The sequence below is a fragment of the Pseudophryne corroboree genome, chromosome 2 (assembly GCF_028390025.1).
Source record: "Pseudophryne corroboree isolate aPseCor3 chromosome 2, aPseCor3.hap2, whole genome shotgun sequence".
Lineage (NCBI taxonomy): Eukaryota > Metazoa > Chordata > Amphibia > Anura > Myobatrachidae > Pseudophryne > Pseudophryne corroboree.
In genome coordinates, this window is record NC_086445.1 from 581,011,132 (window position 1) to 581,023,146 (window position 12,015).

Below are 12,015 nucleotides of genomic sequence, written 5' to 3' on the forward strand. Positions count from 1 at the left end.
TGATGTCCCACAGGCAGTAGGGGGAGTTCTATCTTCCGCTCAGCAAGTAGGACCTGGAGCAGTCATTTCTGCTCATTACTCCTTTACTGCCCAGATGAGGTTAAACTGTAGAAGGGGACATTGGGCTGAATGAAGGGGCCCTGATACATGAAGGGGTGTTTAATACGTAGGGTAGGGGTGGATAGTGGAGTGGGCTTAATATTCATAATTTTCCGGTGGGAGGGCGGCTTGCTTGACTGCAAATATCTCAAGTTCCTGAAAATAGATTTCTTAGCTTTTAATGGGATAAAAAACTAGAAAGTCCCACCTTTCAGGAGATACTGAGGACTTGGGGATCAGAGTTCAGGAGCTAGAGCAATCCACCAACGAAAATATAAAACTGCATACCAGGCGCGTGTAGCTGGAGCAGGGACCAGCTGCTGGAAGGCTGATATCTCTGGTTCTGGGCATAGTAGAGACAAGCTACCAGTATCCACCAAAAGGGAAGAGTCTCTAAATCAGACAGAACCTGTGATATCTGGCTGGGAAGAGCAAATAAAAGGCTTTGATGGGACCACTGCTTTCAAGTTGGATATCTCCGGTTCCCCAGGGCCAATTTTCAAAAATCTGGTACCCCTGGAAAGATGGGACCCTCAGCTAATATCATAGGGCCCTTATACTCCTGGGCCCCTTGGGCAAGAGCTTACGGAGCCCATACAAAAAGACGGCCCTGAGCAGGGTGAGCGCTTAAGAGCCCCTGTCTGACACCTTTTAAAACTAACACACAGGTGTCTGAAATCAAACTAGCTGTTTCTCAGAACTGTCTAAAGCAGGCATATTCATGCTGTCAACATCACACCTTGTATCAAGTATGGAACCCACAATTTAAAACAATGGTGTTTATACAAGAATGCTTTCATTATCTGTGATGCTTGGTACCTTGTGGTTTCCGTATAAAGGCTTTTTCTGTAATGTGCTATATTTTGTACCTAAACACAATTTTAGTAAAGGAGCCTTTTAACTTGTTTCTCTATATTTCATTAACTTGGACCCAGTGTTTCCAAACTCCAGTCATCAGGGACACTTAACAGTGCATGCTTTACAGATCTCCTACTGGGTATACAGATGTATCCATTAGTTGAAAAAATCCCAGGTGGAGTAATAATTTCAATTGTGATACTGAAGAGATCTGTTCAACATGCACGGTTATGGGTCTCTAAGGAAGTTGGGAAACATTGACTTTAGCTGGCCACATACTGTATCTAAATGTCATCATTCCAACCAGCCAACTGGCTGGCTGGTTGGAATGAAAATCTAGTACTTTATAGCAGCAAACTATAATCAGCCTCAATTCCCAGAACTCCAGAAAACCGATAAAATGGTCCTTCATACACGTTCATTAAATATGTTTGAATTTATCAGCTGTTGGCTGGTTGGAAAGATAGCTGTGTTGGCAGCTTTAGATAATGGCCCTCATTCCGAGTTGATCGCACGTAGCAACTTTTTGCTGCTGGTGCGATCAACTAATCTCCGCCTATGGGGGAGTGTATTTTAGCATAGCAGGGCTGCGTTCGCTTCTGCAGCCCTGCTATGCTAAAAAAAGTTTCACTCAAAACAAGAGTAGCCCTAGACCTACTTACCCAGTGCAACGGATCCAGCGATGAAGGTCCCGGTCCTGACGTCAGACATCCACCCTCCGTTCGCCTGGACACGCCCGCGTTCTTCTTACCACTCCCCGAAAACGTCTGGAAATGGTGAGTATCTGCCCCGGAACGCCTCCCGCCTGTCCCTCTTCTTGCGATTGCCGCTGCGATCACATTTGTCGCTGGCGGCGTCGTTGCCCAGCGACAATTTTTGCCAGGCAATGACATGCGTGGGCAATGCGTTCGCCGCGCATGCGCATTTCTGACCCATTCGCTCCGCAGCCAAGAACCGCTGCGTGCGAACGGGTCGGAATGACCCCCAATATCATAAAGACTCAGCAGAAAATACAATAATGTAACCTAATTTCCAGCACCAATACACATACAGTGGCCACATTATTAGGTACACTTGCAAATATCTACATGCCAATCATGTGGCATCAACTACCAGATAGGTAAAACATGCAGACAAAAACCACAATAAGGAAGACAAATTATCTAAGTGACTTGACTGTAGAATTTTTTTGGGGTGCAAATAGGGTGGTTTGAGTAGAGATAGTCGATCTCCTGGGATGTTCAAGCACAACAGTTTCTAATGTTCACAGATAATGGCGCACAAACAAAAATCATCCAGTGACTGGCAGTTCTGTGGGCACGAAATGCCTTGTTAATGAGAGAGGTCAGAAGGGAATGGCCAAACTTGTTTAAACTAACAGGAAGGATTTAGGAACTTCAATAACCATGCATTAAAAACAATGGTATGTAGAAGAGTACAGCATGTCTAACATTGAAATGGATAGGCTACAGTATCGGATCAGGCTGTACTCCGGTCAGTTAAGAACATAAAATTGAGCCTAAAGTTGGCACATGCTCACTAAAGGTGGGTACACACCTGAATGATGTTGGAACGATATGTCGTTTCGAGCCAAATCAGAACATACTGTATCAGCTGGATCGTACAGTGTGTACCCGCGATTTGCGCCCTCACATGCAATATCTTCCAGACGGCCATGCTGCACAGCCAACCGAAAGTTATCACATGTGACCTAGCGAATGGTATTAAAGGCCGGAACAGTGACCGGAACGGTCATTACATCGCTCTGATGTGTACCACGGATACAATATGCCACCCATCGGCAGGCTACATACACATCATTCTGATGTGTAGCTGGCTTCAAACTGAACAGATGGAAAAGTTTAACCACTTAACTAATTTTTCCACAAAAAACGGTCAGAAATTAGCAGGGTTTTTTTTAAATTTAATAAAGTTTAAAATTATTTTTTTTGAAATTATATTTAAATTATATACTTAGAGCAGTGGTTCTCAAACTGTGAGCCATTGCACCCTGGGGTGCCTCAGGACACTAGCAGGGGTTCCCTGGTTTGGTAGTCCAGTACCAATTAAAATTATTTATGGTCAAATTAATAGGCAAAACCAGTCCTAGTGGCTGCCAATCATAAAATATATGGACAAACAGAAAAAAATCTTGTCCCTCACCACACAATTAAACCTAAGGATGACATCACAATTTACTTAATTTAATAATTATTTACCCATTTCTCAATAAGAATCTTTTGGCCTAGGGGTGCCGTGAAAAAAAATCTGATACTCTAGGCTGCCTTGATTCAAAAAAGTTTGAGAACCACTGACTTAGAGGGTCTTTTGCAACCCACCCGTGACCTCAGGTCCCCACCCCCTACTGGCAATAGGTCCCTGTGGCAGAGCGCCAACCCCCACCCGCAATGTCCGTGGGGCACAACTATTTAGTGCCTCCATCCCCCCAAAAAAAACTCTGGGTCATCATACACCCCACCCCAAAAGATGGCCCCCATTACCCCCTCAAGATAGCCCCTCCCCCTCACCTTATTGCTATGTTCCCCTCCTTGCACTTTTAATTTTGGTGCATGTGACCCCAGAAGGCCGCTCGCACAGCATTCTGGGTTGCAATTTCAGGAGTGATGTCGGTGGTCACACATCGCAACATCCCTCCCAGGGAGCCGCTGCAGGAGGAAGTTCCTCTGTACAGATGGGGGACACAGTGAGGGTCCACTGACATAAGGGTACCACCTGGCCAGGTAATGTATTCCTGGTTGCGGCAGTATCCCATACATTAGTGTCGGTTAACCCCTTCAGTGGTTTGCCAGGAAATCCTCCGTGGTAGCCAGCACTGACTAAACATTTCTGGGCATTTTACTGAACGATTCCCCGGGGACAGCTGTGCAGTGTGCCCGGGAATCAGCTTATTCCATTATGGAATTTAGCCCGCCCCCCTGTTGGCCGGGGTGTGGCCTTAGCTGTAAAATGGCTTATGCTGATTCCCGGGCGCCCCCCCTCCCCTGCACCTCCCCCCCCACTTCAATTTGAAAACACCTCCCCATCCGCCCCAACAGGGTGTGCTATTAAATTTAAAACCTGCCTCTGAAGGGGTTAAATGGTTTATAAACATTACCTGGTCTGAGTAATGTCTGCTGCGACTTATGGCAAAGGGTCAGGTTTGTGGCGGTGCAATAGTTGTGAGTAATGTTTTCTTAGCTCACATTAGGTCCCTTAATAACAATTGGGCATGTATTTAATGCCGCAGCCTACATTAGCATTATTACTCATGATGTGTATCCCTTTATGGTCACAGGCGACCCATCTTCTAATGGTTACTTCTAGCTGCATAATGCTCCATGCCACAAAGCACCTGTCACCTAAAGCTGGTTCTGTGAAAATGAGCTCTGTGTACTCCATTTTCCACAACAGCCACCAACCAGATCTCATTCCCATAGAGCACCTTAGTGATGAGGTGGAGCAGCAAAGGATATTTAAGCAAGTGTGTGATTTTGTCAAATCACCATGGAGCAGAATCTGTAATCAGTGTTTCACACACTTTGCTGAATCCATGCCATGAAAAAAAAATCAGACTGTTCTGGAGACAAAGGGTGACTGTACCAAGTGTTTAGACAGGTGTACCTAATAAAGTGTCCACTATAACTTAGAGCAGATCTCAGAGTAACTGATGAAGCAGATATTTGATCCAGTTCCATTTTGATCTATCTATAAATTAATGCATAGAAGACTGGATTTGCCTTCTTATGGGGCTCTACTGCTTAGCTTGGTAGTGAGTGCCAAGAAATGGCAACTGAGACAAATAAGCATGCAATGCAGTAATAAATGTACATTTGCTTAAATGTGTTAAGGATGTAAGTAAACTTGAAATTAAGATTTCAGTTTGAACACACTCCACCCAGATCTAACTTTCTCTGCACATGTTAAATCTGCCCCACCTGCACTGCACATGGTTTTGCCCATTAGAGAAAAAGTTTGCTGTTGCGATCAGGTCTGAAATCGGCCCCTAAACAGGTAACAAAGTTTCATCCTACCTCTCCTTAACAGCACCTCATGTAGGACAGCAAGATCCCCCTTATCTAAACCCACAAAGACACAGATTGTTACTCATAGCTGGTACAGCAACCCATCCATACTACTTCCAAGAGAGTTCTTCTGATGATAAATTGGTCGGTTCACTCCTCTGGTGTGTCATTGTGTTAAGTGGGCCATACATCTAAGGGGCGATTACTCAATGCTGATCCACCAATCGGTGGACTCATGATCAGCAATTTCTTGAGGGGTCTGTAAAATCTATCATGTTAAAAATCACTGACTCGCCGATTCCAACATATTACATTTTACTGACCTAGGCATCGTCAGAACGGGGAATTGCAGTTACGTGATGTACTGTATGGGCCCATTTAGAGAAGATACCCTACAGATGTGTCAAACATCCCTTCTTCCAGATCCCTTTGCACTCAGCATCTTTTTTGCGTCTTTTTCATACAAATCAAATTTCCCCCGACTGACTCCCCTGATTTTCAGAATAATGAATTTAAAATTCATGAACAGAGGTCTCCTCACACATCTAGCCTCAAAATGCCATGCAGTGCGAGTGAGCCATGCTGATTGTCTTTTTCTCCCGAATCGGCATCTTAGTTGCAAAGAGTTACAACAAAGCCACTTCAGAAGACTGCTCTGATTATTTTGATATGTGATACTTGTATACAGTATCTGTGTGCTTCGTATAGAGATTCAGACTCAGTCTCACACAGATATACAGGTGTCGCACATCAAATTAACTAATATAGTCTCGTGAAGTGGTTTTGTCACATCACGTTGCAACTAAGAAAAAGGAGCTGAGCATGGCTCAGTTGCGCCAGGTGTCTTGAGGCTTGGTGTATAAGGACACATCTGTTCATGAAATTGAAATTCATTATTGTGAAAATCAGTTTAGTCAGTCAGGGAAACTGAGGATTCCAGCCAACACTTTCATTTACCGCATCTGTAGACTCTGCTTGTGGCGCATATTTTTCTTTCAGCCTGCAGAAAAACATAGTTACAAACATAATGTTAACTTTCTTTGTGTAAACCATTGGACAACATATAAATCATAAAAAACCTACAGCTGACCAAGGCTCTAGTTACTTACTTTTCATTCATGTTCCCAAAATATAACTATCCTAAAGCCAGGTTACAAGGGTTTTACCTGTCTTGTTTGAAGTTTCACATCTAGAAGATAAAATATATTGCACATGAGTTATGAGCTGCATTACATGTTAGCATTATTATTTAGTATACACTGTGAAGAAATCAATAGGTGACATCGGGGCTGATTCAGAGATGGACGCTATTAGATTATCCAACAGCCACAGGAATTGTCTTGAGCTTCTGCAATCTCCTACTGCATCCAAGGATGCAGCATCGGATCAACTGCATGGCCATCAGACATCCGAGTAACACACAGGTTACTCAGGAGGTCCAGAGTAATCACACCACAGAGGCCGGCAAATCTGGGTATGACCCTGGCCTAGGCAAACCTATAAAACAAGGCTGACACACACCCCAGTTTTGTCAAAATGCTCATTGCCACCCTCAAATGGCCGCAGCCTGTCAATCAGGCTACGGTGTGAAGGGTATTGGGAGCGATGTCGCAAAAGTGAGATCTAGACATACAGTAAGCAGTGCATGCACTGACATAAGTGAGATCTAGACATACAGTAAGCAGTGCATGCACTGACAAAAGTGAGATCTAGACATACAGTAAGCAGTGCATGCACTGACAAAAGTGAGATCTAGACATACAGTAAGCAGTGCATGCACTGACATAAGTGAGATCTAGACATACAGTAAGCAGTGCATGCACTGACATAAGTGAGATCTAGACATACAGTAAGCAGTGCATGCACTGACATAAGTGAAATCTAGACATACAGTAAGCAGTGCATGCACTGACATAAGTGAGATCTAGACATACAGTAAGCAGTGCATGCACTGACATAAGTGAGATCTAGACATACAGTAAGCAGTGCATGCACTGACATAAGTGAGATCTAGACATACAGTAAGCAGTGCATGCACTGACATAAGTGAGATCTAGACATACAGTAAGCAGTGCATGCACTGACATAAGTGAGATCTAGACATACAGTAAGCAGTGCATGCACTGACATAAGTGAGATCTAGACATACAGTAAGCAGTGCATGCACTGACATAAGTGAGATCTAGACATACAGTAAGCAGTGCATGCACTGACAAAAGTGAGATCTAGACATAAGCATGCACAGATCTCAAACCAACATCAAGTTAACATACATCTATGAATCAGGCTCACTGCTATGACGAGGAATATGGTCGTGAACAAAACACATTTTCCCCACAAAAAAATGTCCTGGCAACACAGGGCATGAATAAACATAATGGTAACTATGGTATAACATACACATTGAATTGTGAAATAACAGAATATTTGCATATAAAAACATATTGATACAATTATATCACAAATAAATTCTGCAGTGCAGTAAAATAAAAACTAAAAACATAGGAACGGCAACAACATCCAAACTCGCATCCCCTTCTAGGATCCGACTTGAACAAAGACTCCTTAAAGCGGAAACAAAGGCACAAGTGTCTGTATTATGTTAATGTATATCTACTCTGCTGTACGTAGGATTTTACACTCATCTTAAGATATGAAATACAGAAAATTCTGTTACAGGTTGAGTATCCCATATCCATATATTCCGAAATACGGAATTTTTTGAGTGAGAGTGAGATAGTGAAACCTTTGTTTTCTGATGGCTCAATGGGGGTCATTCCGAGTTGTTCGCTCGTTGCCGATTTCCGCTATACTGCGATTAGTCGCTTACTGCGCATGCGCAAGGTTCGCAGAGCGCATGCGCTTAGTTATTTTACACAAAAGTTAGGTATTTTACTCACGGCATAACAAAGCTTTTTCATCGCTGTGGTGATCGTAGTGTGATTGACAGGAAGTGGGTGTTTCTGGGCGGAAACTGGCCGTTTTATGGGAGTGTGCGGAAAAACGCAGACATTCGAGTTCCAAAACACGGGAGTGTCTGGAGAAACGGGGGAGTGGCTGGGCGAACGCTGGGTGTGTTTGTGACATCAAACCAGGAACGAAAAGGACTGAGCTGGTCGCAATGGCTGAGTAAGTCTGGAGCTACTCAGAAAACCGCGGGGTAATCGTTATGAGAAAATTAGCGAAGCTTTCGTTCGCAATTCTGCTATGCTAAGATACACTCCCAGTAGGCGGAGGCTTAGCGTGTGCAATTCTGCTAAAAGCAGCTATCGGCCGCCGCCTACTGGGAGTGAATCTTAGCTTAGCAGAATTTTCGAACGAAAGATTCTCAAAATTGCGAATAGAAATTTCTTAGCAGTTTCTGAGTAGCTCGGGACTTACTCTGCCACTGCGATCAGTTCAGTCAGTTTCGTTCCTGGTTTGACGTCACAAACACACCCAGCGTTCGCCCAGACACTACTCCGTTTCTCCAGCCACTCCCGCGTTTTCCCCAGAAACTGAAGCGTTTTTTCACACACACCCATAAAACGGCCAGTTTCCGCCCAGAAACACCCACTTCCTGTCAATCACACTCCGATCACCAGAACGAAGAAAAAACCTCGTAATGCCGTGAGTAAAATACCAAACTTCTTAGCAAATTTACTTGACGCAGCCGCAGTGCGAACATTGCGCATGCGCAGTTAGCGGAAAATTGCACCGATGCGAAGGAAAATAACGAGCGAACAACTCGGAATGAGGGCCATAATACACAGACATGTAAATATATAAAATGGACATACAAAACACACAGGGACTGATTCTGAATCAGACGCAATACCGACGATTAAGTAAATTAGAGATTTTTTGCAACTGAGAATGCGCATAAATCCCTAAAATTTTGAATGGCATTACTCGCAGGACTGATTGAGCCACACTGACTGAATGTACTGAGCATTCCAGTGCTGTTACTGAGAGGTGGCTAAACAAACACAAGGACTTATTCCATCGGGTGGTATTCAGTTTGCGGGCTGTTGGGATCCCGGTGCACAGTATACCGGCGCTGGAATTACGACACCTGGCATACCGAAACCTTTTCTCCCTCTTGGGGGTCCATGACCCCCCTGGAGGGAGAATAGATAGCTTATTTGCACTAACCCAGCTGCCGGTATGCGGGAGGTCGGGATTCCGGCGCCTGTATGCTGGCCACCGGGAGCCCGGCTGCCGGCATGCCATACTACACCCATTCCATCTTATGGGCATCACATGGATGCTGTAGGAGTGGTTGCAGACTCAGGGAGTTATTCAGAGATAGATGCAGATCTTGCTTCCTCAGAAAAGTTTGCATCCATAAACTCACATGCTGGGGGCCAACCAGCACAGGGCAAGGCTGACCAGCATGTGTGGCACTGCCCTGCAATGCTCTTGCAATTTAATTATGAACACATCGCATAGAGGTCGACCCCTGACTGCGTAGGCAGGGGTCCTACTGCCATGTTTCCATACATAGGAAATGCAGACGACATAGGCCAGCCCAAAAAATGGCCATGACACGCCTGCGTTTCCCCCAAAATCACCGGGATGCGATAACATGGTGAAGGGTCAAGCACACGCACTATGGTGGTCATTCCGAGTTGTTCGCTCGCAAGCTGCGAGTTGTTCGCTCGCAAGCTCGCAAGCTGCTTTCAGCAGCTTTGCACACGCTAAGCCGCCGCCTACTGGGAGTAAATCTTAGCTTATCAAAATTGCGAACGAAAGATTAGCAAAATTGCGAATAGACACTTCTTAGCAGTTTCTGAGTAGCTCCAGACTTACTCGGCATCTGCGATCAGTTCAGTGCTTGTCGTTCCTGGTTTGACATCACAAACACACCCAGCGTTCGCCCAGACACTCCTCCGTTTCTTCAGCCACTCCCGCGTTTTTCCCAGAAACGGTAGCGTTTTTTCGCACACACCCATAAAACGGCCTGTTTCTGCCCAGAAACACCCACTTCCTGTCAATCACATTACGATCACCAAAACGAAGAAAAAACCTCGTAATGCCGTGAGTAAAATACCAAACTGCATAGCAAATTTACTTGGCGCAGTCGCACTGCGGACATTGCGCATGCGCATTAGCGAATAATCGCTCCGTTGCGAGAAAAAAATACAGAGCGAACAACTCGTAATGACCACCTATGTCCAGTGTGTATGCACAGACCGAGATCCGGTCTTTAGGTCAACCACTATTGGTTGACATGCATTAGGTTGACATGGTCACTAGGTCGACACATGAAAAGGTTGACGTGAGTTTTTCACATTTGTGAACTTTTTCATACTTTACGATCCATGTGGACTACGATTAGGAATAGTAACCTGCCAGCCTTGCAAGGGTAAACGGTGCACTAATTGAGGTTTCTGGTCACTTTACGGAAAACCCCCCCCACCAAAAACAAATAAAAAACTCATGTCAACATGTTGTCCTAATGACCGCATCGACCTATTTCAGGTGTCCACCTAGTCACTGTCGACCAATAATGCTGTAGGCAGAATTTATTTTTTAAATTTTTTTTATTGAAGAAAAAAACACTGTAGACACATTTGCTCAACATTTTTTTTTATTACTCCCTAAATAAGAGGAACACTGAAATGAAGGTGTTGAAGGGCATGAAAGCAATAATGCATGTTCATGTAATTAGGACTCATACTTTCAGACAGTCAGCAACAATCCGGGTTATTGCACGTGAGCGCTGCCACCCCGGGTTGCTGTGCAGTCTGAAGTGGGTTAGTTGAAATATTCCGGGTCAAGCAAGCCGGTATTTCAACTCTGATAGCGACCACGGTTGAACATGACTTCAACCTGGGTCGTGGTGAGGTGTGAATGGGTAAGCCGGGTCAATGCGACCCGGCACCCGTTCAAACTATAGGCAGAGGTGGCACTTGAAGATCATTTTATCTACAAGCGCCGCCTCTGCACGGATCAGCGGTGACGTCACCAACCTGGAAATATGCCAGGTCAGGCCGCCGTCTGAAAGGGGTCCCTTGTTGGGTTGCACCTGGGAAAGACTTGTGTACAAACCCTGGGTGCCACCCGGCAAAGCGGTCTGAAAGGGGTATTAGGCAGACCTGGACACAGATGCATATACACCTGTCAGGAGCCATATCTTTCAAGGAGCAACGATACGCAATGCAAAATCCTTGGATTGGAGATCCTGTCATGATTGCCAATCTCTGTGGCCGTGGGAAGCGGTGCAGAGTTGGGCTGCAGTGATCTATCAGAATTCAGGCTGCAGGAAGAGAATTTCTTCCTGCAGTAACAGACGGGAAGAGTAGGAGGTAGCTGGGGTGGTGGAGCCATGAGTCAACAGAGGATGGCCATGCTATGTGAGTCCAGTGACTGCTGGAAGATGGTCTTCCAGCTGCTGAAGGTAGGCTTTCTGACTTGGTCGCCTGGTATTTCCAACTGACTGTAGCAAGAAAAGGTTGCCCAGTTTGATTTTCAAGAGGTGAAAACAATAGAAGCTTGTATTTGATTTAGTTTCTTTTAAATTTAATATCTATTTAATTTATGTTTTATATGGTAAATGCAACGTGCATAGTAAGTGGCGTGTGGCGTCACTAGGCGGATGCGGGCCACACCCTGGTGTCACTCTCCGAGGGGTGACACCAAAATGATGACTTTGTACTTTGACATTACGTGCCGCACTCGGCTCCTATCACAGTGCAGGAGCTGGTAGTGCAGCCAGACGAGTCACTGGGGGCAACCCAGCATCTCCGCCTCCAGAGTGATGAAAACGGAGGTCAGGCTGCAAGACCACGCCCCTTCACATGAGGCCACACTCGCTTTTTGGGAATGGGGGTAGGCGCTTTCCAGCAAACAGGTGTCACTGACCCCAGTGATGCCCCTGCAAATAGGGTAATGTGACTTTTACATCTCTACGGTTTCTTTGCATCATCACAGCCACCCTTGTTGTGTCTGAAGTCCATCTGGTTCACATATTATAGTTGTACAGTTTGGTATATTGGGGGTCATTCCGACCCGATCGCACGCTGCAGTTCGCAGCGGTGCGATCGGGTCAGAA

General features: G+C 45.1%; 1 long non-coding RNA gene across 2 annotated transcripts in view; it reads right to left on the minus strand.

Moving 5' to 3' along the window:
* The window catches only part of LOC135036876 (uncharacterized), a 42,949-nt gene that overhangs the window by 19,246 nt on the left and 11,688 nt on the right, over nt 1-12,015 (minus strand). Inside the window, exons 3-4 of one of the 2 annotated variants that reach the window (XR_010231514.1) lie at nt 6,089-6,168; nt 5,937-5,979 (exon numbers count right to left, since the gene is read on the minus strand). This is a non-coding gene — a long non-coding RNA (uncharacterized LOC135036876). Of the gene's footprint in view, nt 1-4,022; nt 5,980-6,088; nt 6,169-12,015 lie in introns of those variants that run through there. The other variant, XR_010231508.1, reaches the window with a different exon arrangement.